This window comes from Trachypithecus francoisi, unplaced genomic scaffold (assembly GCF_009764315.1).
Source record: "Trachypithecus francoisi isolate TF-2019V2 unplaced genomic scaffold, Tfra_2.0 Lachesis_group12, whole genome shotgun sequence".
Classification (NCBI taxonomy): domain Eukaryota; kingdom Metazoa; phylum Chordata; class Mammalia; order Primates; family Cercopithecidae; genus Trachypithecus; species Trachypithecus francoisi.
In genome coordinates, this window is record NW_022681457.1 from 104,886,997 (window position 1) to 104,912,747 (window position 25,751).

General features: G+C 43.8%; 1 protein-coding gene across 8 annotated transcripts in view; it reads right to left on the reverse strand.

Moving 5' to 3' along the window:
- Positions 1–20,116, reverse strand: part of PLA2G5 (phospholipase A2 group V) — a 67,394-nt gene extending 47,278 nt beyond the window's left edge. For all 8 annotated transcript variants that reach the window (XM_033228042.1, XM_033228032.1, XM_033228040.1 and 5 more), the window contains exon 1: positions 19,821–20,116. The gene's annotated coding sequence lies outside the window, so the exon portion shown is untranslated. The remainder of the gene's footprint in view (positions 1–19,820) is intronic.
- Positions 20,117–25,751: the final 5,635 nt, after the last annotated feature.

Here is a 25,751-nt window from a genome sequence, read left to right on the forward strand (position 1 = left end):
CTCCAACCTCTCTCACCATCCCTCCACCTCTTTCTCCTTTCAATTTTGGCACCACCCTTCAACCTCTCCCTTCTCTTAATTTCAGTTCCATTCCTTTTCTGGTAGAGACAGAGGAGACACGTTTTATCCATGAACTCAAAACTCCAGCGCCGGTCACAGACTCGGGAAGACAGTCTTCCCTTGGTGTTTAATCACTGCGGGGATGACTGCCTGATTATTCACCCACATTTCAGAGGTGTCTGATCACTGCAGGGATGCCTGCCTTGATCCTTCACCTTGTTGGCAAGCTCACCTCCCCGAGGGGGGCAAGTAAGCCCCCAATCCTTCTTTCTGTGTCTCTACCTTCTCTTTTCTCTGGGCTTGCCTCCTTCACTATGGGCAACCTTCCACCCTCCATTCCTTCTTCTTCTCCCTTAGCCTGTGTTCTCAGCAACTTAGAACCTCTTCAACTCACACCTGACCTAAAACCTAAATGCCGGCCAGACACGGTGGCTCATGCCTGTAATCCCAGCACTTTGGGAGGCTGAGGTGGGTGCGTCATGAGGTCAGGAGATCGAGACCATCCTGGCTAACACAGTGAAACCCCGTCTCTACTAAAAATACAAAAAATTAGCTGGGCATGGTGGTGGGTGCCTGTAAGACCAGCTATTCAGGAGGCTGAGGCAGGAGAATGGCGTGAATCCAGGAAGTGGAGTTTGCAGTGAGCCGAGATTGCACCACTGCACACTCCAGCCTGGGCGACAGAGCGAGACTCCATCTCAAAAAAAAACCAAAACACAAAAAAACAAAAACAAAAACAAAAAATCACCTAGATGCCTTATATGCCTTATTTGCTTCTGCAATACTGCTTGACCCCAATACAAACTTGACAATGGTTCCAAATAGCCAGAAAATGGCACTTTCAATTTCTCCATCCTACAAGATCTAGATAATTCTTGTCATAAAATGGGCAAATGGTCTAAGATGCCTGATGTCTAGGCATTCTTTTACACATTGGTCCCCTCTTAGTCTCTGTTCCCAATGCAACTCATCCCAAATCCTCCTTCTTTCCCTCCCACCTGTCCCCTCAGTCCCAACCCCAAGCGTTGCTGAGTCTTTTCAATCTTCCTTTTCTACCAACCCATCTGACCTCTCCCCTCCTCCCTAGACTGCTCCTCCTCAGGTCACTCCCGGTCAGGCTGAATCAGGCTCCAATTCTTCCTCAGCCTCCGCTCCTCCACCCTATAATCCTTCTATCAACTCCCCTCCTCACACCCAGTCTGGCTTTCAGTTTCATTCCATGATTAGCCGTCCCCGACCTGCCCAACAATTTCCTGTTAAAGAGGTGGCTGGAGCTAAAGGCGTAGTCAAGGTTAACGCTCCTTTTTCTTTATCTAACCTCTCCTAAATCAGTTAGCATTTAGGCTCTTTTTTATCAACTATAAAACCCAGCCCAGTCCATGGCTTGTTTAGCAACAACCCTTAGACACTTTACAGTCTTGGACCTGGAGGTACCAGAAGGCTGTCTTATTCTCAATATGTATTTTATTACCTAATCTGCTCCAGACATTAAATAAAGCTTCAAAAATTAGAATCTGGCCCTCAAACCCTACAACAGGAATTAATCAACCTTGCCTTCAAGGTGTGCAATAATAGAGAGAAGGCAGGCAGACAGCAACGTGTTTCTGAGTTACAATTACTTGCCTCTGCTGTGAGACAAAACCCAGCCACACCTCCACCATGCAAGAACTTCAAAATACCTAAGCTGCACATGCCTAAGCCACAGTGGTCAAGCATTCCTACAGGACCTCCTCCATCAGGATCTTGCTTCAAGTGCCAGAAATCTGGCCACTGGGCCAAGGAATGCCCACAGTCCAGGATTCCTCCCAAGCCATGTCCCATCTGTGCAGGGAGCCACTGGAAATCACACTACCCAGCTTGCCTGGCAGCCACTCCTGGAGCCCCTAACGCTCTGGCCCAAGGCTCTCTGACTCCTTCCCAGATCTGCTCAGCTTAGTGGCTGAAGACTGACAATGCCCAATCACCTCGGAAGCCCCCTAAACCATCACAGACGCCGAGCTTTGGGTAACTCTCACAGTGGAGGGTAAGTCCATCCCCTGTTTAATTGATAGGGGCTACCCACTCCACATTATCTTCTTTTCAAGGGTCTGTTTCCCTTGCCTCCATAACTCTCATGGGTTATGACAGCCAAGCTTCAAAACCCCTTAAAACTCCCCCACTCCGGTGCCAACTTGGACAACCTCCTTTTATGCACTCTTTTTTAGTTATCCCCACCTGCCCAGTTCCCTTATTAGGCTGAGACATTTTAACCAAATTATCTGCTTCCCTGACTAATCCTGGACTACAGCCACAGCTCCTTGCTGCCCTTCTTCCCAACCTAAAGCCTCCTTCGCATCTTCCTCTCATATCCGCCTACCTTAACCCACAGGTGTGGGACACCTCTACTCCCTCCCTGGCAACTGATCACACACCCATTACTATCCCATTAAAACCTAATCACCCCCTTAACCCACTCAAAGCCAATATCCCATCCCACAGCAGGCTTTAAAATGATTAAAACCTGTTATCACTCGCCTGTTATAGCATGGCCTTCTAAAACCTATAAACTCTCGTTACAATTCCCCATTTTACCTGTCCAAAAACTGGACAAGTCTTACACGTTAGTTCAGGATCTGCACCTTATCAACCAAACTGTTTTGCCTGTACACCCCGTGATGCCCAACCGGTATACTCTTTGTCCTCAATACCTCCCTCCACAACTCACTATTCCATTCTTGATCTTAAAGATGCTTTTTCCATTATTCCCCTACACCCTTTGTCCCAGCCCCTTTTTGCTTTTACTTGGACTGACCCTGACACCCATCAGTCTCAGCAACTTACCTAGGCTGTACTGCCACAAGACTTCAGGAACAGCCCCCATTACTTCAGTCAAGCCTTTTCTCATGATTTACTTGCTTTCCATCCATCTGCTTCTCATCTTATTGAATATTTTGACAATCTTCTACTTTATAGCCTCTCGTACAAATCTTCCCAACAGGATACCCTCCTGCTCCTCCAACATCTATTCTCAAAAGAATATCACGTATCCCTCTCCAAAGCCCAAATTTCTTCCTTATCCATTACCTATCTCGGCATAATTCTTAATAAAAACACACACGTTCTCCCTGCTGATCATGTCTGGCTAATCTCCCAAACCCCAACCCCTTCTACAAAGTAACAACCCCTTTCCTTCCTAGGCATAGTTAGGTATTTTTGCCTTTGGATACCTGGTTTTGCCATCCTGACTAAACCATTATATAAACTCACAAAAGCAAACCTCGCTGACCCTATAGATCCCAAATCCTTTCACCACTCCTCTTTCTGTTCCTTAAAAACAGCCCTAAAATCTGCTCCCACACTAGCTCTCCTTAACTCATCCCTACCCTTTTCATTACACACAGTCAACATACAGGGCTATGAGGTCAAAATTCTTACACAAGAGCCAGGACCACACCATGTAGCCTTTCTGCCGGAACAACTTGACCTTACTGTTTTAGGCTGGCCCCACATTATTCCTAATACCACACCTGACCCCCATGACTGTATCTCTCTGATCCATCTGACATTCACTCCATTTCCACATATTTCCTTCTTTCCTGTTCCTCACCCTGATCACACTTGGTTTACTAATGGCAGTTCCACCAGGCCTAATCACCACTCACCGGCAAAGGCAGGTTATGCTACAGTATCTTTCACATCTATCATTGAGGCTACCATTCTGCCCCCCTCCACTACCTCTCAGCAAGCCAAACTCATTGCCTTAACTCAGGCCCTCACTCTTGCAAAAGGACTACCTGTCAATATTTATACTGACTCTAAATATGCCTTCCATAGCCTACACCACCATGCTGTTATATGGGCTGAAAGAGGTTTCCTCATTATGCAAGGGTCTTCTATCTTGAATGCCTCTTTAACAAAAATTCTTCTCAAGGCCACTTTATTTCCAAAGGAAGATGGAGTCATTCACTGCAAGGGCCATCAAAAGGCATCCGATCCCATCACTCAGGGCAACACTTATGCTGATAAGGTAGCTAAAGAAGCAGCCAGCATTCTAATTTCTGTCCCTCACTGCCAGGTTTTCTCATTCTCATCAGTCACTCCCACCTACTCCCCCACTGAAACTTCCACCTATCAATCTCTTCCCACACAAGGCAAATGGTTCTTAGACCAAGGAAAATATCTCCTTCCAGCCTCACAGGTCCATTCTATTCTGTCATCATTTCATAACCTCTTCCATGTAGGTTACAAGCCACTAGCCTGTCTCTTAGAACTTCTCATTTCCTTTCCATCACAGAAATCTATCCCCATGGAAATCACATCTCAGTGTTCCATCTGCTATTCTACTACTCCTCAGGGATTGTTCAGGCCCCCTCCCTTCCCTAAACATCAAGCTCGGGGATTTGCCCCTGCCCAGGACTGGCAAATTGACTTTACTCACATGCCCCAAGTCAGGAAACTAAAATATCTCTTGGTCTAGGTAGACACTTTTACTGGATGGGTATAGGTCTTTCCCACAAAATCTGAGAAGGCCACCACGGTCATTTTTTCCCTTCTGTCAGACATAATTCCTCTGTTTGGCCTTCCCACCTCTATACAGTCTAATAACAGACCGACCTTTGTCAGTCAAATCACCCAAGCAGTTTCTCAGGCTCTTGGTATTCAGTGGAACCTTCATACCCCTTACCATCCTCAATCTTCAGGAAAGGTAAAACAGACTAATGGTCTTTTAAAGACACACCTCACCAAGCTCAGCCACCAACTTAAAAAAATCTGGACAGTACTTTTACCACTTGCACTTCTCAGAATTCAGGCCTGTTCTCAGGATGCTACAGGGTACAGCCCATTTGAGCTCCTGTATAGACACCCCTTTTTATTAGGCCCCAGTCTCATTCCAGACACCAGCCCAACTTGGACTGCACCCCAAAAATCTGTCATCCCTACTATCTTCTGTCTAGTCATACTCCTATTCACCATTCTCAGTTACTCATAAATGCCCTGCCCTTGTTTACACTGCTGGTTTACACTTTTCCTCCAAATCATCTTAACGGATATCTCCTGATTTGACTTCAAACCATCACCCTTAAGTCTCTCTTAAAGTGGATAGAAGATCTTCAGTGGAAAGGTACACTCCAATTCTTTCACCTTGATAAAGTCATATTCTTTACTTTTATATTTACTCGTATTCTCGTTCCCATTCTTATGCCGCCCTCTACCTCTCCCCAGCTATCTCCACCATACTATCAATCTCACTCACTCTCTCCTAGCTATTTCTAATCCTTTTTTAACAAACAATTGCTGGCTTTGCATTTCTCTTTCCTCCAAAATCACCGAGGCCTTGATTTACTAAAAAAAAAAAAAAAAAAAAAAAATTCCATATATTTTTAAATAAAGAGTGTTGTTTTTACCCAAATCAATCTGGCCTGGTATATGACAACATAAAAAAACTCAAGGTTAGAACCCAAAAACTCACCAACTAAGCAAATAATTACACTGAACCCCCTTAGGCACTCTCTAATTGGATGTCCCAGGTCCTCCCAATTCTTAGTCCTATAATACCTGTTTTTCTCCTTCTCTTATTTGGACCTTGTGTCTTCTGTTTAGTTTCTCAACTGATACAAAACCATATCCAGGCCATCACCAATCATTTTATACAACAACTGTTCCTTCTAACAACCCCACAGTACCACCCCTTACCACAAAATCTTCCTTCAGCTTAATCTCTCCCACACTAGGTTCCCACACTGCCCCTAATTCTTCTTGAAGTAAGGGAGGAGACCACCCCTCATATTGTCTTATGTTCAATTTCTGCCTCCAAAGAAAGAAAGAAGTAAAAACTAAAAGGCAGAAATGAAATCCACAGGCAGACAGTCTGGCACTCCACCCTGGGCCTGGTAGTTAAAGACTGACCACTGATATAACCGGTTGTGTTATCTATAGATTCTAGACATTGTATGGAAAAGCACTGTGAAAAATCCCTGTCCTTTTCTGTTCCATTCTGATTACTGGTGAATGCAGCCCCCAGTCACATACTCCCAGCTTGCTCAATCATCACTACCCTCTCATGTGGACCCCCTTAGAGTTGTAAGCCCTTAAAAGGGACCAAAATTGTTCACTTGGGGAGCTCGGCTTTTGAGACTTAAGTCTGCCAAAGTTCCCGGCCGAATAAAGTTCCTTCCTTCTTTAACTCAGTGTCTAAGGAATTTTGTCTGTGGCTTTTTCTGCTACATTTCTTGGTTCCCTGACTGGAAAGCCAGGTAATTGGCAGACGATCTAGGCAGCCCCTTAAGCAACTTAGGCTTGCCCTGTGGAGCATCCCTGCAGGGGACTCCAACTAGTCTGAGTGATGCAGATCCAAAGAGCACTCCCGGCTAGGCAATTGCCCTGATGGGATGCCTCACCAGAGCAGCATGTGGCAGGCCTCCACGGAGGATCAACGTGGTGGCTGAACACCAGGAAGGAACTGGCACTTGGGGTCTGGACATCTGAAGCTTGGTAAGACTGGTCTTTGGAACTTGCCCACTCCATTTGAGTGGAATCGTGGCCTGATCACCCACAGCATGATCTAATTGGATGTCACTATCAATCTGTCTTGCAAGAAGACATGGGCAGTGAGGATGAAAGTGAGAACTCCCACTAATGAGTGAGGTTCCCAAAGGGGAGGAATAAGTGAGGGACCACCCCTCATATTATCTTATGCCCAATTTCTGCCTCCAAAGAAAGAAGAAGCAAAAGCTAAAAGGTGAAAGTGAAATCCACAGGCAGACAGCCCGGCCCCACACCCTGGCCCTGGTAGTTAAAGATCGACCCCTGGCCTAACCGGTTCTGTTATCTACAGATTCCAGACATTGTATAGAAAAGCACTGTGAAAATCTCTGTCCTGTTCTGTTCCGATCTGATTACCGGTGCATGCAGCCCCCAGTCACTTACCCACTGCTTCCTCAATCGATCACGACCCTCTCACGCAGACCACCTTAGAGTTGGAAGCCCTTGAAAGGGACAGGAATTGCTCACTCAGGGAGCTCAGCTTTTGAGATGCAAGTCTGGGGAAGTTCCGAGCCAAATAAATCTCCTTCCTTCTTTAACCTGGTGTCTGAGGAGTTTTGTCTGCAGTTCGTCCTGTGGCCCTGAGAAATATCGCCCATTATCTCTCCATATCATCCCCCAAAATTTTTGCTGCCCCAACACTTTACCACTATTTCATTTTATTTTTCTTATATAGAAGACAGGAATATCAGGCCTCTGAGCCCAATCCTGCACATATACATCCAGATGGTCTGAAGTAACTGAAGAATCACAAAAGAAATGCCTTAACCGATGACATTATCTTGTGAAATTCCTTCTCCTGGCTCAGAAGCTCCCCCACTGAGCACCTTGTGACCCCTGCTCCTGCCTGTCAGAGAACAACCCCTTTGACTGCAATTTTCCACTACCTACCCAATTCCTACAAAACTGCCCCACCCCATCTCCCTTTACTGACTCTTTTCAGACTCAGCCCACCTGCACCCAGGTGATCAAAAAGCTTTATTACTCACACAAAGTCTGTTTGGTGGTCTCTTCACTCGGACGTGCGTGACACTCTGGAGGGGGTGTCCCCTCCTATAAAACTGCCCCACCTCATCTCCCTTTACTGACTCTTTTCGGACACAGTCTGCCTGCACCTAGGTGATTAAAAAGCTTTATTGCTCACACAAAGCCTGTTTGGTGGTCTCTTCACACAGACATGCGTGACACTCTGGAGGGGGTGCTCCCAGACCTCAGCAAATTGTCCTAGTGATTTGAGCTATAAATTTAGCTTATGCTGGTACCAAGCACCTATAGGAGATTTGTCAAAGGTCAGGGGTACCTCCACTCAGAATCCCTTTGTGGTTGCCAAAATGTAAATGCTGAATATCTGAGACAGGTTTCAGTTAATTTAGAAAGTTTATTTTGTCAAGTTTGAGGACACACACCCATGACACAGCCCCAGGAGGTACGGACGATATGTGCCCAAGGTAGTCAGAGCAGTTTGTTTTTATACATTTTAGGGAGACATGAGACATCAATCAACACATGTAAGATGAACATTGGTTTGGTCCGGAAAGGCAGGACAATTTGAAGCTGGTAGGGGGCTTCCAGGTCTGAAGTAGATGAGGGACAAATTGTTGTATTCCTTGGAGCTTCTCATTAGCTGCTCCAAAGGATGCAATCAGATACACATTTATCTCAGTGAGCAGAGGAGTGACTTTGAATAGAATGGGAGGCAAGTTTGCCCTGAGCAGTTCCCATCTTAACTTTTCCCTTTAGCTTAGTGATTTGGGGGCCCCAAGATTTATTTTCTTTTTACAGAATAATTGTTGATGTCTTTGATTGGAATTTGAGGTATCAGTATGAATTCATCATGTGAGTAAATGAGTGTGAGTGTGTGTGTGTGTGTTTGCCAGCTTTGAAGCAATGACATCCCACTAGCGGTGAGCACTCTCAGTTCCCAGATATTTGTTTCTAAGTGCCATTTTGAAAAAAAATAAAAAGAAAAGAACCATGATATCTCAGAAAACAAATGACTAATTCCAGGGCTTTGAAAGACAGAAGATAAGTTTGGGGCATTTTGTGGTGTCAGAAAGTAGGATGTGCTAAAACAAAGCAAAAACAAAAACAAAATGATGGGGAGATGCACATAAGTAAGATGGCTGAATAGGACTCCCCATTGCATCCCTTTGCATCATCTTGAACAGCTATCCATGTACAAAAATACCTTCACAAAAGTTAAGGAAACCAGGTGAAAGATTACAGCGCCTGGGTATAGCAAAGGACATATAGTATTGCTTTATTATACTGTAGCAAAGGGTATAGTAAAGCAAAATAAACTTTCTAAATAACAAATGACACACTGAAGAGTGTAGGAAGGACAGTTTTTTTGTTTGTGTGTTTGTTTAATTATGTTGTTGTCTATTGAACAAAATCATTAAGGGCAGAAAATGTGAATACAAGAGTAGAAAGAAGACTCAAAACAAAACCCATTCCAGTCCATTGTGGTTCTTTGTGAGTAGTGTATGGTAGTGAGAATGCATTCCACAATATCTAGTTTATAAATTTTGTTTTACGGCCCACAGGGTCAAATGAGAGATATATTACAGATGGTTATATTATAAACCTAAGTTTAGGCTGGGCGCAGTGGCTCAAGCCTGTAATCCCAGCACTTTGGGAGGCCGAGACGGGCGGATCATGAGGTCAGGAGATCGAGACCATCCTGGCTAACACGGTGAAACCCCATCTCTACTAAAAACTACAAAAAACTAGCCGGGCGAGGTGGCGGTGCCTGTAGTCCCAGCTACTCGGGAGGCTGAGGCAGGAGAATGGTGTGAAGCCGGGAGGCGGAGCTTGCAGTGAGCTGAGATCCAGCCACAGCACTCCAGCCTGGGTGACAGAGCAAGACTCCGTCTCAAAAAAAAAAAAAAAAAAAACCTAAGTTTAGGAAACCTGACCAAGCTTATGCTTAAGGTCTGTTCTTTTTGTGATCTGATTAAAAGCCTGCCAATCTTGAATTATCTAAAAACTGTACATCCAGACAGTGAACCTGTAACTCAAGACTCAAGTGCTACAATAGGTTCACAAGACCCTAATTGAGCTTAGGAACCCAGTCCCACAGCCTCTGCAAGCACCTACACCTGGAACCCAGCACCACTGCAGCTGACTGTAGACAATGTCAGATCTGATGCCAAGAGATATGTATATCCTCAGCTGTGTCTCCACTGTGGGGAAAATGAGAATAGGAGGACTCCAAAAGCCCTTGACGCTGAGGACATCAACAACAACAGGACTGTTGTTGTTGCCAAAGCTTCTACAGTCTAGGCCACTTAGTTGCCCACTATTATTACTTATCCTTTTTTGCTTTTTTTGAGACAGGGTCTCAGTCTGCCACCCAGAGTGCAGTGTCCAATCACAGTCTACTGCAACTTCAAACTCCTGGGTACAAGTGATCCTCCTCCCTCAGCCTCCTGAGTATCAGGGACTACAGGCAATTACCACCATGCCCAGTTAATTTATTTCTTGTAGAGATGGGGTCTTGTTATGTTGTTGTCTCAAACTCCTGGACTTGAGCAATCCTCCTGCCTTGGCCTCTCAAAGTGCTGGGATTACAGAAGGATTTAACCTTATCTAGAGCTGAAACGAATTTAGAGAGCAGAGCAAAATATAAAAGTAGAAGAAGCAGCAGGAAGAGTCCTGTGGGCATTCCTGGTCCCCAGGAAAGCCATTTCTGACTTTGTCTCACATGGGTCCTTGGGGAGGGCTCCTAGAGTAACTGGGGAAAGATCACAGGGAGGAGGAAACTTCCAGTTGAATCTTGTAATAATTTTGACTGGCTGTGAACTTTCCTGAGCAGAATTTGTTTTGGGCAGCGGAGCAGGGGGTGGTGGGGACAGGAAACAGAAAGTGTAGATATGACCACAGAATCCACCGCAGGCAGGGAGGGACAGGGCCTAAAAGTCCTGCTTGCTTTCTCCGCAGGGAGGCTTGTAGCCTGGGGCAAAATCTCAGCCCTGCTCTCCAGCTGCCTGGATATAAACTCAGGGCTGATGGTGGAGCACAGTGGGAATGAGACTAGTCTTGCTGGCTGCATGGGAACTGGGTGAAGCCTGTCATTGCCAGCTTTCCCCTACTTCCCTGGTGACCTGTATGACACAGCAAAAGCAGCCCTGGGAACATAATGTCATTGGCCTGAGAACCACATCCCTATCCCCCACAGCCACTGCAGCAAGCCCCATCCAAGGAGAGTCTGAGCTCAGACATGCCTAACCCGGCTCACACCTGATGGTGCATCTCTATCAGCCCTGGCAGCCAAAGACAAAAAACATAATCTCTTGGGAGCTCTATGATCCCACCCATTGCCTGAAAAACCTGAATACTTACTTAGGCAACCTTAGGGCAGACTTGTATTCCCCCATACTACCACAGCTGATAGTCTCTTGAAAGCATCAGCCGCTAGTTGGAGGCCAGCCAACGCAAGCCATTACAGCAACTCATAACAGTTCAACCCTGCTCCAAGAAAGGAGAAAACAACAGCTAATTCCACTGCCTGTAACATCCAGGCCAACTAGACATCCTGAGTCTGTCCATGTGACAATTTCACTGCTAGCACAACCAGCATTCAAGAAAACCAGCACACCAAATAAAACTACAACCAAGGACCCTCACAGAGTCCTCTTCACTTCCCTGCTACCTCCACTGAAGCAGGTGCTGGTATCCATGGCTGAGAGACCTGAAGACGGATCACATCACGGGACTCTTTGAAGGCATTCCCCAGTATCAGTCCAGAGCCCAGTAGCTCTGCTGGGTGGCTAGACCCAGAAGAACAATAATGATCACTGCAGTCCGGCTGTCAGGAAGCCCCATCCCTAAAGGGAGGGGGAGAGCACCACATCAAGGGATCACTCATGGAACAAAAGAATCTGAATAGCAGCCCTTGAACCCCAGATCTTTCCTCTGACACAGTCTACTCAAATGAGAAGGAACCAAAAAAAAACCAATTCTGGTAATAAGACAGAGCAAGGTTCTTTAACACCCCCATAAGATCACACTAGCTCACCAGCAATGAATCCAAACCAAGAAGAAATCTCTGGATTGCCAGATAAATAATTCAGAAGGTCAATTATTAAGCTACTCAAGGAGGCACCAGAGAAAGGTGAAAACCAACTTAAATAAATTTTTAAAAGGCCAGGTGCGGTGGCTCATGCCTGTAATCCCAGCACTTTGGGAGGCCAAAGCAGGCAGATCATCTGAGGTCAGGAGTTCAAGACCAGCCTGACCAACATGGAGAAACCTCATCTCCACTAAAAATACAAAATTAGCCAGGTGTGGTGGCACATGCCTATAATCCCAGCTACTCCAGAGGCTGAGGCAGGAAAATCATTTGAACCCAGGAGGCAGAGGTTGCAGTGAGTCGAGATCATGCCATTCTCCAGCCTGGGCAACAAGAGCAAAACTGTGTCTCAAACAAAAAAAAAAAAGAAAGAAGAAAGAAAGAAAGAAAGAAATTTAAAAAAGAATACAGGATATGGACAAAGAAGTCTCTAGAGAAATGGAGAGCATAAATAAAAAAAATTGCAACTTCAGGAAATAAAAGACACACAGAAATGCAAAATACACTGGAAATTTCAACAATAGAAGAAAACAAGTAGAAGAAATAACTTCAGAGCTTGAAAACAAGGCTTTCTAATTAATCCAATCTGACAAGCAGAAAAGAAAAAAGAATTTTAAAAAAATGAACAAAGCCTCCAATAAGTTTGAAATTATGTTAAATGACCAAATATAAGAATGAATAATTGGTGTTCCCAAAGAAGAAATCTAAAAGTTTGGAAAGTATATTTTAGGAAATAATTGAGGAAAAATTATCTGGCCTCGCTAGAGATCTAGACATCCAAATACAAAAAGCTCAAAGAACACCAAGGAAATTCATCACAAAAAGATCATCACCTAGACACATAGTTATCAGGTTATCTAAAGTCAAGACAAAGGAAAGAATCTTAAGAGTTGTGAAGCAAAGGTGTCAGGTAACCTATAAAGGAAAACCTATCAGATTAACAGCAGATCTCTCAGCAGAAACCCTATAAGCTAGAAGCGATTGGGGTTGTATCTTTAGTCTCCTTAAATTAAACAATTATCAACCAAGAATCTTTTATCCAGCAAAACTAAGTTTCAGAAATGAAAGAAAGATAAAGTCCTTTTCAGACAAACAAATGCTGAGAGAATTCACCACTACCAAGCCAGCACTACAAGAACTACAAAAAAGGAGTTCTAAATCTTCAAACAAAACCTTGAAATACACCAAAATGCACCTTCTTAAAGCATAAATCCCACAGGACCTATAAACAGTAACACCATGAAATAAAAAAACAAAACAAAAACAAGGTGTTCAGGCAACAACTAGCACAATAAACTGAATAATACCTCACATCTCAATACTCACATCGAATGTTTAAATGACCTATATGCCCTACTTAAAAGATACAGAATGGCAGAATAGATAAGAATTCACCAACCAAGTATCTGCTGTCTTCAAGAAACTCATCTAACACATAAGGACTCACATAAACTTAAGATATGGGGGTGGAAAAAGATATTCCATAAAAATGGACACCAAAAGCAAGCAGGAGTAGCTATTCTTACATCAGATTGTTAGTCCAAACTGCACCATTTTGTAAGATGCCCACTATTTTGCAGACCTTGGTCAAAGTGAAACATTCCACAGAGGTTCAGGCTGTGAGAAATAGCCTGTCTCTTATATTCTGCTGGGAGAAAATGCAAGGAACACCACATTCTGCCAGAAAAGGGCCAGAACTGTCTCATCCTGGGAACACGTTATCAACATTTTCCCAGGCAGCAGGCCATGCCCCGCAACACCCCTCCCACCCGGGCCTATCAATTGCCCCAGCCTGTAAGTAGTGGTGGGAACTGGCATTAAGTTGGTCTCCCATCTCTATAGGTCATATTCTGGACATAAAGCCTGGATTTGCTTTTAAGCTGCTCTCTCTCTCTCTCTTTCTTTGTCTTTCTTTAACCCTCACTTTCCCTTCAAAACCTAACATTTTGGGTGCCAAAACCTGGAACAGGGATTTTCTAAATTGGTAAGTCTTCTCCTGCAATCTCGAAAGCAGCAAGCAGCAAAAACTAGACCCAGGCCTGCTTCCAGATCCTGAGTGGACTCCCTGTTCCCAGCCCCCTTCCCTCATTCTCTCTTCTTCTCCAGCCCTGGGCTGATCTCCAGATCCTGATCAAACCCTCCATCCTCTTTTTCCTTCCTTCCTATTTCTGGGTGACTCTGGCAAGGATCAACCCCATTGCTGGACAACACATCCAACACCTGTCTCCAATTAGTGGGTGAACCTCCCTTTTCCTCCTTTCATCAGTCTCAATATCCCCTTAACCCAGCCAGCCTCAGGGACCTCAAACCTACTATCTGTAAACTTTTACAAGCTCAAGTTCTCAAGCCTGTCAACTCTCCCCAAAACACCCCTATCCTGGCTGACAAGAAAACCAGATGGGTCTTAACACTTTGTCCAGGATCTCTGAGTTAATAACCAGGCGGTGGTTTCAATCCATCCAGTGGTCCCCAACCCACATACTCTACTCTCCCATATTCCCCTATCTACCGCACACTTCTCTGTATTGGATCCAAAGAATGCCTTTTTTTTTTTTACTGTTCCCTTGGATCTGGCTTCCCAAAGTTTTTTTACTTTCACTGGGTCAGATCCTGATACTCACACATCCACTCAACTAATATGGACTTCCACAGGGGTTCCGGAATAGCCCCTTCCTATTCGAACAGGCCTTCACCAAGGACCTAGCTGAACTTCCCCTTGCTCCTAACACTCTCCTCCAATACATCAATAACTTCCTTCTCTGTAGCCCCTCCTTTGACCTGTCCATCCAACACACCACTCAGCTTTTAAACTTCCCCCATAGTTGAAGATATCAGATCTCACCCACAAAGGCTCAGGTAGCCTAAACCCAGGTCACTTACCTTGGGATTGCTCTAACCCCTAATTCTTCGGCCATCCCAACCCAACAAAAGGAGCTAATTAGGGACAAACCCCTTCCCCACACAAAGAAGGGCTTCCTCTCCTTCTTGGGCCTTGTGGGATACTTCCAACTGTGAATTCCCAACTTCAGCTTGCTGGCCAAGCTGCTCTACATGAATTCACAGCCAGAAGTATCTCACAAGGCCCATCCTAGAACCCCTGAACCCAGCTCACCCCATCAACTACCTCTTTAAAAACAAAACAAAACAAAGCAAAATGCCCTTTTAATGACGCCAGCACTGGGACTGCCCAACCCCACCAAGCCCTTTACTCTGTAGGTACATTCTAACCAAGGCCTTGCTCTTGGACTACTCTGCCAAACATCCAGCAACACCCCCACAAACTACTGCATACCTCTCAAAACAACTGGACTCTGTCATCCAAGGCTGGCAACTCTGCCTAAAAATCTTGGGTGTGACCACATTGCTGGCCTCAGAGGCACAGAAACTCACTCTCTAACCAACACACTACTATTGCATCTTCCCATAACCTACAGGACCTCATAAGCCATCAATTCCTTCTATCCCCCCTGCTATCTTGCTTACGGCAGGTTTACGTCTTATTCATAGGTAACCCTCTAGTCACTTTCCAGAGATTAAAGCCGCCCTCCTCTCTGTAAACACCTGAGCTCTCTCACTCCTGCCTGGACCTCTTAGATTCCCTCTCCTCCTGCTTCCAACACATTTTGCAAGCCCTTTTGCAGCGAACACCTACATGGTTCATTAACAGAAGCTCTTTTAGGGAGCTATGTTCAGCAGCTGGCTATGTCATCATTGCCAAAAACAAACTCCTAGAATCCAATGCTCTCCCACCCCATACTACCTCTCAACAGGTAGAACTACCTCTCAACAAGCGGAGCTAGTTGCCCATCCTAGCAAAGGGAAAAAGGAAAGCGTTAACCAATTTACACCAATTCCAAATATGCACACCATATCCTACATGCTCACGTCTTAATCTAACAGAAAAGGGGTTTCTAACTACAAAAAGGAATCCCCATAGGAAATGGCAAACTCATACACAAACTGTTGGAGGTGGCTAAACCACCACTAAAGGCCACCATTATCTATTGCAAGGAACACTGAAAGGCTACAAATGCCATAACCAAGGAAAATGTCTTAGCAAATTTGGCAGCCTGGCAGGCAGCCCTTAAAACCCCATCATTACTGCCCATTTTTCCCAATATACACCCTGATATACCTAGGAACAACAAACCTCACTCGTCCAGGCTGACGCTGTTCAGGAAGGAGGATGGTTTTACCTCAGTAATAAAATTGTCCTGCCCAAGTCCCAGGAACCTTCTGTACTTTCACACGTACACAACCATTTCCATACTGGTTACCGCCCCCTACGCCAACTCTTATACGCATTTTCCCACCATGACTGCCAATCTACTAAGGCATGTTCCCTTTGCACTCAAATTCCCCCTCAGGGAGCTATCAAACCACCTCCTTTCCCCACACACCAGGCCTGAGGACAACTGCCAGGGCAAGAACGATTGGCAAATCAACTTCACCCACATGACCCCCCGTAAAACGAGTCCAATACCTTTTGACAATAATAGATACATTCTCTGGATGGATAGAAACTTTTCCTATCACCACCAAGAAAACACACATACCGTCGCTTCTATTCTCTGTATTACCCGCATTATTCTCCCGTTTGGACTCCCCTCTTCCATCCAGTCAGACAACAGGCTGGCATTTGTTTCACAGGTTAACCAACAGCTAGTGAAGACTCTAAACATTAAATGGGCATTCCATATTCCTTATCGCCACCAATCTTCAGGTAAAATTAAACAGACCAATGCCCTTTTAAAACAAATAACCAAACAGTCCCTAGAGGTTAAGATGGCATGAACTTCACTTCTCTCCTTGGCCATCATGGTTTATGAGTCATGCCCTAAAAGCCCCTCAGCCTAAGCCCATTTAAACTCATGTACAATGCCCTTTTATCCTCCAGAATCTCCCTGTATCTCCTCCCACTTCTATACTAGATACTTGGCCTGCATGACGCCTCACTCAACATCTAATAAGAGAGTATGCAAACACTTAACTGCCCCAGCCTAAAAATCCATCATCAAAACACTCCTCCCTGTCCCTACAACCAGTGGACTGGATCTGGATCACAGACTTCTCCTCCTCCCCTCTCCAACCTAAGTGGAAGAGTGCTCACCAGGTTATCCTAACTACTCCCACATCAGGAAAGCTAACATCCTTTCCACACCAGATACACCATTCCAAATGAAAAAGAGCACCAAATTTACATCCAGAAATTCCCTCCCCCACAAAAAAAAAAAAAAAATTCTTCCTTCCTTACAGGACTAACCTAGCTGCACTTAACAAAAATTCCAGAAGTTGCCAATCCAGAAGGCCCTGGTCCATAACACTCTCCACCTCCAATTTCAAATCTTTTATCTTGTCCATTGTTTCAGATCTTTCCTGGTATTCCTTCCCCACGTCCCTGGATAATCCACTCCAATTTCCTACACTAATCCAGGAGCTGTGGCTGCAGGGTATCTTCCAAAATTTCACTACCACTCAAATCTCCTTTTGTCTTCTTTGTGAGATACTCTAAGTCCCCGCCCCCAGCATCTGGCAGTAGGGCCCCCTTTGTCAACTTCAGACATTACCTCTTAAATCAGTCACACTCCCCGGTTTCTTCCAACTGTTAGATTTCTTTGTCCACACAAATCCAGCAGTTCACAGCCCTTCCTGTTAATCTAACCACATAAACCCGGTCCAAACTAAACCTACCTCTCACCTAGTCAGCCAATCCATTCTCTCGACTGCAACCTACACCCTTCGGCACTATCGGAACCACAATGGCTATTAATTACAAAAACCCATCTCTCTCTCTCTCTCTCTCTCTCTCTCTCTCTCTCTCTCTCTCTAACCAAACAGCCTTCGTCTCCTCCCTGACCAACATTCCCTATCAAGCCTTCGTAGGGGCAACCCTTACTAACAACTGTGGGGGAAAGAAAGAGAGTTCAGACTGTTACTGTGTCTATGTAGAAAGAAGAAGACATAAGAAACTCCATTTGGTTTTTGTACTAAGATAAATTCCTCTGATTTGAGATGCTGTTCATCTGTAACTTTAGCCCCAATCCTGTGCTCACAGAAACATGTGCTGTGTTGACTCAAAATTTAATGGATTTAAGGTTGTGCAGGATGTGCTTTGTTAAAAATGTGTTTGCAGGCAGTATGCTTGGGAAAAGTCATTGCCATTCTCCAGTCTCGAGTACCCAGGGACACAATGCACTGCGGAAGGCCGCAGGGACCTCTGCCCAAGAAAGCCTGGGTATTGTCCAAGGTTTCTCCTCACTGAGACAGCCTGAGCTATGGCCTCATGGGAAGGGAAAGACTTGACCATCCCCCAGCCTGACATCCATAAATGGTCTGTGCTGAGGAGGATTAGTGAAAGAGGAAGGCCTCTTTGCAATTGAGATAAGAGGAAGGCATCTGTCTCCTGCTCGTCCCTGGGAATGGAACATCTTGGTGTAAAACCCAATCATACATTCTATTTACTGAGATAGGAGAAAACTGCCTTATGGCTGGAGGTGAGACATGCTGGTGGCAGTACTGCTCTTTACTGCACTGAGATGCTTGTGTAAAGTCAAAGGTAAATCTGGCCTACATGCACATCAAGGCACAGCACCTTTCCTTAAATTTATTTATGACACAGAGGCCTTTGCTTACACGTTTCGTTTCTCTGCTGACCCTCTCGCCACCATTACCCTATAGTCCTGCCACATCCCCTTTATCGAGATAGTAGAGCTAGTGATCAATAAATACTGAGGGAACTCAGAGACCAGTGCCGATGCGGGTCCTCTGTATGCTGAGCGCCGGTCCCCTGGGCCCACTGTTCTCTCTCTATACTTTGTGTCTGTGTCTTATTTCTTTTCTGTCTCTCTTCCCACCTGACGAGAAATACCCACAGGTGTGGAGGGGCTGGCCCCCTTCAACAACTATTCAACTTTGAAAAACAAAAAGTTGGAACAAAAACTTTATCCAGGATTCAACCCCCACCTTCTCATGGTTTGCCACCATAACCTACAAATTTTGTCTGTCCACCCCTATTGTTTTCTTTCTGTGTAGCACAAACTCTTATCTTTGCCTGCTGGCAAGTTGGTCAGTAATATACACACTGGTGTTTCAATCACCAGACATTAACATTTTGCCTAACAACCAAACTATTCAGGTTCCTTTCCTAATCTCTATTTCCTCCTCCTCCACACACACCACACTAACTATACACATCATTCCCCTATTAGCAGGACTGATACGTAAGTGCTGGGAACAGAAGACTGTGGTCCCTTTAAATGATACGGAAGTGGGGAAGAGAAGTGCTGGATAGAGGAGGGCATGGCCCCTGGTAGGGCTCCATCCTCATAAACCTAGGTGAGGACAGGCATTTGCTGCCCAAATGTTGCATTTCCCAAGACCAACCTGGCCTGCCAGGCCGCCATCCTGTGCCTATAAAAACCCGAGAGGCTAGCAGGCAGACACACAAGCGCCTGGACGTCAAGAGGAGCAGATCAGCGGAAGAACACACAGGCAGCTGCAAGTTGAGAGGCGCATATCAGCGGAGGAACACACGGGTGGCTGGACGTCCAGAGGCAGGAACCAACAGGCAATAGCATGCTGGCAGGCCACCGACCGGCCTAACCACATGGAGTTTGGCAGGAGCAGTTAGAGGAGAGCCCAGGGTGCCAAGTGACCTGACTCCAGGGGAAAACCATCTCCCTTCTGGCTCCCACATCTGCTGAGAGCTTCCACTTAATAAAACCTTGCATTCATTCTCCAAGCCCATGTGTGATCCAATTCTTGTGGTACCCCAAGGCAATAATCCAGGATACAGAAAGCCCTCTGTCCTTGCAACAAGGTAGAGGGTCTAATTGAACTGGTTAACACAAGTCGCCCATAAATGGCTAAAAGAGCACACTGTAACACATGCCCACTGGGGCCTCAGCTGTAAACACTCACCCCTAGACACTGTCGTGGGGTCGGAGCCCCACAGCCGCCCATCTGTATTCTCCCCTAGAAGTTTGAGCAGCAGGGCACTGAAGAAGCAGTCACAATCAAATCGCACACCCTGCGAGGAGTACAAGGGAACCTTTCTTGTTTCAGACTAAACATCTCTGCTGCACTCAAAACCGGGATAGCAGGTTACCCCTTTCTTAGGGCCCTTAATCGTCCTCCTCTTAACAGTTGGCCTATATATACTCACCTTCATAGCCCAGTCAGTCTCCCAAAAGCTGAACTCCCTTGTCCAGGCAGCCATCCAGAAACACATTGACACCGTCCCTTCTCCTCCACCAAGTCCAGTATCAGCGCTTCCAGGGAAACAACTCTAAAGTCAAACACCCACCACTTCAAAACCCAAACCTTGGTTAGAGTGCCCCTAATTCAACAGGAAACAGCCAGATAATCAACAACTCCCCTTTTCCTTTTATATTAAAGTAGAAGACAAGAAAGTCCAAACTGCACCATTTTGTAAGTCCCCCGCCATTTCACAGACCTTGCTCAAAGTGAAATATTCCACAGGGATTCAGGCCATGAGAAACAGCCTGCCTCTTATCATAGTCTGCTGGGAGAAAGTACAAGGAACACCACATTCCACCACAACAAGGGCCAGAACTGCCTCATCCTGGGAACATGTTGTCAATATTTTCCCAGACAGCAGGCCATGTCTCCCCAGATCCCTCCTGTCCAGGCCTACAGATGGCCCCAGCCTGTAAGCAGGGATGGGCACTGACGTTAAGCTGGTCTCCCACCTCTATAGGTCTTATGCTGGGCATAAAGCCCGCACTTGCTGTTAAGCTGCCCTCTGTGTGTGTGTGTATTTTTCTGTAACCCTCATCTTCCCTTCAAAACCTAACATAGACAAAACAGGCTTTAAAGCAACAATAGTTTAAAGGAAAAAGAGGGACATTATATAATGATAAAAGGACGAATCCAACAGGAAAATATCACAATCCTAAATATACATCCACCTGACACTGGAGCTCCCAAATTTATAAAACAATTACTACTAGACCTAAAAAATGAGATAGACAGCAACACATTAATAGTGGGGGACTTCACTACTCCATTGATAGCACTAAACAGGTCATCAAGACAGAAAGTCAACAAAGACACAATGGACTTAAACTATACCCTAGAACAAATGGACCAACAGATCTTTACAGAACACTCTACCCAACAGCTGCAGAATATACATTATATTCATCAGCAAATGGAACATTTTTCAAGATAGACTGTATGATAGACCACAAAACAAGTCTCAACAAATTTAAGAAAATCAAAATTGTATCAAGTGCTCTCAGACCACTGTGGAATAAAATTGGAAATTAATTCCAAAAGAAACCCTCAAAACCATGCAAATACATGAAAATTAAATAATCTGCTCCTGAATGATCAGTGGGTCAACAATGAAACCAAGATGAAAATTTAAAAATTCCTTGAACTGAATGACAGTAACACAATTTATCAAAACCTCTGGGATACAGCAAAAGCAGTGTTAAGAGGAAAGTTCATAGTATTAAATGCCTACATCAAAAAGCCTAAAGGGGCACAAATAGACCTAAGGTCACATCTCAAGGAAATAGAGAAACAAGAAGAAACCAACCCAAACCCAGCAGAAGAAAAGAAATAACAAAGAACAGAACAGAATTAAATAAAATTGAAACAAAAAATACAAAAGATAAATAAAACAAAAAGCTTGTTCTTCGAAAAGATGAACAATATTGATAGGCCATTACCAAGATTAACCAAGAAAAGAAGACAGAAGATCCAAATAAGCTCAATTAGAAACAAAATGGGAGACATTATAACCAATACCATAGACATACAAAAGATCATTCAAGGCTACTATGAATACCTTTGTGTGCACAAACTAGAAAACTTAGAGGAGACTGAAAAATTCCTGGACATACACAACCCTCCTAGATTAAACTAGGAAGAAATAGAAACTTTGAACTGACCAATAACAAGCAGAGAGATAGAAATGGTAATTTTTTCAAAACCCAGAAATAAACCCAAATACCTACAGTCAACTGACCTTTGACAAAGCAAACAAAAACATAAAATAGGGAAAGGACACTCTATTCAACAAATGATGCTGGGATAATTGGCAAGCCACATTTAGGAGAATAAATCTGGATCTTTATCAGTCACCTTATACAAAAATCAACTCAAAATGGATCAAGGACTTACATCTAAGACCTGAAACTATAAAAATTCTAGAAGATTCTTGAGGAATTGCCATACTGTTTTCCATAATGGTTGAACTAGTTTACAATCCCACCAACAGTGTAAAAGTGTTCCTATTTCTCCACATCCTCTCCAACACCTGTTGTTTCCTGACTTCTTAATGATTGCCAATCTAACTGGTGTGAGATGGTATCTCAACAGTATGGCAATTCCTCTAGGATCTAGAACTAAATGTACCATATGACCCAGCCATCCCACTACTGGGTATATACCCAAAGGATTATAAATTATTCTACTACAAAGACACATGCACACGTATGTTTATTGCGGCACTATTCACAATAGCAAAGACTTGGAATCAACCCAAATGTCCATCTGTGACAGACTGGATTAAGAAAATGTGGCACATATACACCATGGAATACTATGCAGCCATAAAAAAGGATGAGTTTGCGTCCTTTTTAGGGACATGGATGCAGCTGGAAACCATCATTCTTAGCAAACTATCACAAGAACAGAAAACCAAACACCGCATGTTCTCACTCATAGGTGGGAACTGAACAATGAGATCACTTGGACTCGGGAAGGGGAACATCACACACTGGGGCCTATCATGGGGAGGGGGGAGGAGGGAGGGATTGCATTGGGGAGTTATACATGATATAAATGATGAATTGATGGGTGCTGACGAGTTGATGGGTGCAGCACACCAACATGGTATAAGTATACATATGTAACAAACCTGCACGTTATGCACATGTACCCTAGAACTTAAAGTATAATAAAAAAAAAAAAATTCTAGAAGATAACATTGGAAGAACTCTTGTAGACATTAGCTTAGACAAGGATTTCATGACCAAGTACCCAAAAGAAAATTCAATAAAAACAAAGATAAATAGATGGGACTTCATTAAACTAAAGAGCTTTCACACAGCAAAGGAGCAGTCAGCAGAGTAAACAGATAACCCACAAAGTGGGAGAAAATCTTCACAATCTATACATCTGACAAAGGATTAATATCCAGAATCTACAATGAACACAAATAAATTAGCAAGAAAAAAACAAACAATCCCATCAAAAAGTGGGCTAAGGACATGAATAGACAATTCTCAAAACAAGATATACAAATGGCCAACAAACATGAAAAAATGTTCAACATCACCAATGATCAGGGAAATGCAAATGCAAATCAAAACCACAGTGTGATACCACCTTACTCCTGAAAGAATGGCCATAATCCAAAAATCAAAAAATAATAGATGATGGCATTATCTATTATTGTGGTGAACAGGGAACACTTCTACACTGCTGGTGGAAAATGTAAACTAGTACAACCACTATGGAAAACAATGTAGAGATTCCTTGAAGAACTAAAAGTAGAACTACCATTTGATCCAGCAATCCCACTACAGGATATCTACCCAGAGGAAAAGAAGTCATTATACAAAAAACATACTTGCACACTCATGTTTATAACAGCACAATTTCTAATTGCAAAAATGTGGAACCAACCCAAATGCCCATCAATCAATGAGTGTATAAAAAACTGGTGTATATATATATATACGATGGAATACTACTCAGCCATAAAAAGGAATGAGTTATTAGCATTCACAGCAACCTGGATAAGATTGGAGACTATTATTCTAAGTGAAGTAACTCAGGAATGGAAAACCAAAAATTGTATGTCCTTACTCCTAAGTGGGAGCTAAGCTATGAGGATGCAAAGGCATAAGAATGACATGGTGGACTTTGGGGACTCAGGGGAAAGGAGTGAGAAGGGGTAGGGGATAAAAGACTACAAAGTGGGTACAGTGTATACTACTTGGGTGATGGGTACACCAAAATCTCACAAATCACCACTAAAGAACTTACTCACAGCTGGGTGTGGTGACTCACACCTGTAATCCCAGCACTTACAGAGGCCAAGGTGGGTGGATCATGAGGTCAGGAGACCGAGACCATCCTGGCTAACATGGTGAAACCCCGTCTCTACTAAAAATACAAAAAATTAGCCAGGCGTGGTGGTGGATGCCTGTAGTCCCAGCTACTCAGGAGGCTGAGGCAGGAGAATGGCGTGAACAAGGGAGGTGGAGCTTGCAGTGAGCCAAGACTGAGCCACTGCACTCCAGTCTGGGCGACAGAGCGAGATTCCATCTCAAAACAAAAAGGAACTTATATAGCCAAACACCACCTGTTACCCAATAACCTGTGGAATTAAAACAAAATTTAAATAACATAAAATACCAACAAAAAAAAGTCCAGGACCACATGGATTCACAGCTGAATTCTATCAGACATTCAAATAAGAATTGGTATTTCTCTATCTTTTGGAATTGAAACTATTCCAAATAATGGAGAAAGAGGGAATCCTCTCTAAATCATTCTATGCAGCCAGTATCACCCTAATAACAAAACCAGGAAAGGACATAAAAACAACAGTAATAAAAACTACAGCTAATATCCCTGATGAACATAGATGCAAAAATCCTCAACAAAATACTAGCTAACTGAATCCAACAGCACAGGTGGATTCACCATGACCAGGTGGATTTCATACCAGTGATGTAGGGATGTTTTAATACACACAAGTCAATAGATGTGATACACCACATAAACAGAATCAAAAACAAAAACCACACGATCATCTCAAGAGATGCAGAAAACGCATTTGACAAAATCAAGAATCATAAAGATTAAAACCTTCAGAAAAATCAGCATAGAAGGGGCATATCTTAAAATAATAAAAGCCATCTATGACAAACCACAGCCAACATTATACTGAACAAGGAAAAGTTCAAAGCATTCCTTCTGAGAACTGGAACAAGACAAGGATGCCCACTTTTACCACTTCTAGTCAACATAGTTCTGCAAGTACTAGCCAGAGCAATCAGATAAGAGAAAAAATAAAGGGCATCCAAATTGGTAAAGGGGAAGTCAAACTGTCACTGTTCACTGATGATATGATCATACATCTTGAAAACCCTAAAGACTCATCCAAAAAGCTCCTAGATTTGATAAATGAATTAAGTAAAGTTTCAGGATACAAAATCAATGTACACAAATCAGTAGCACTGTTAGACACCAATAATGACCAAGCTGAGACTCAAGTCAAGAACTCAATCCCTTTTACAACAGTTGCACATACACAGACACATAAAATACTTAAGAATATATCTTTTTATTTTATTTTATTTTATTTTTGAGACGGAGTCTCGCTCTGTCGCCCAGGCTGGAGTGCAGTGGCGCGATCTCGGCTCACTGCAAGCTCCGCCTCCTGGGCTTACGCCATTCTCCTGCCTCAGCCTCCCGAGTAGCTGGGACTACAGGCGCCCGCCATCTCGCCCGGCTAGTTTTTTGTATTTTTTAGTAGAGACGGGGTTTCACCGTGTAGACCAGGATGGTCTCGATCTCCTGACCTCGTGATCCACCCGTCTCGGCCTCCCAAAGTGCTGGGATTTAAGAATATATCTAACCAAGGAGGTGAAAGACTTCTACAAGCAAAACTACAAAACACTGCTGAAAGTATCATAGATGACACAAACAAATGGAAATACATCCCATGCTCATGAATGGGTAGAATCAATATTGTGAAAATGACCACACATCCAAAAGCAATCTACAAATTCAATGTAATTCCCATGAAAATACCATCATAATGTTTCACAGAACTAGAAAAAACAATCCTTAAATTCATATGGATCCAAAACAAACAAACAAACAACAACAACAACAACAACAAAAGGCCACATAGCCAAAGTAAGACTAAGCAAAAAGAACAAATCTGGAAGCATCACATGACCCAACTTCAATCTATACTATAAGACTATACTCACCAAAACAGCATGATACTGGTACAGAAATAAGTACACAGACCAATGGAACAGAATAGAGAACACAGAAATAAAGCCAACTTACAGTCAACTGATCTTAGACAAAGCAAACA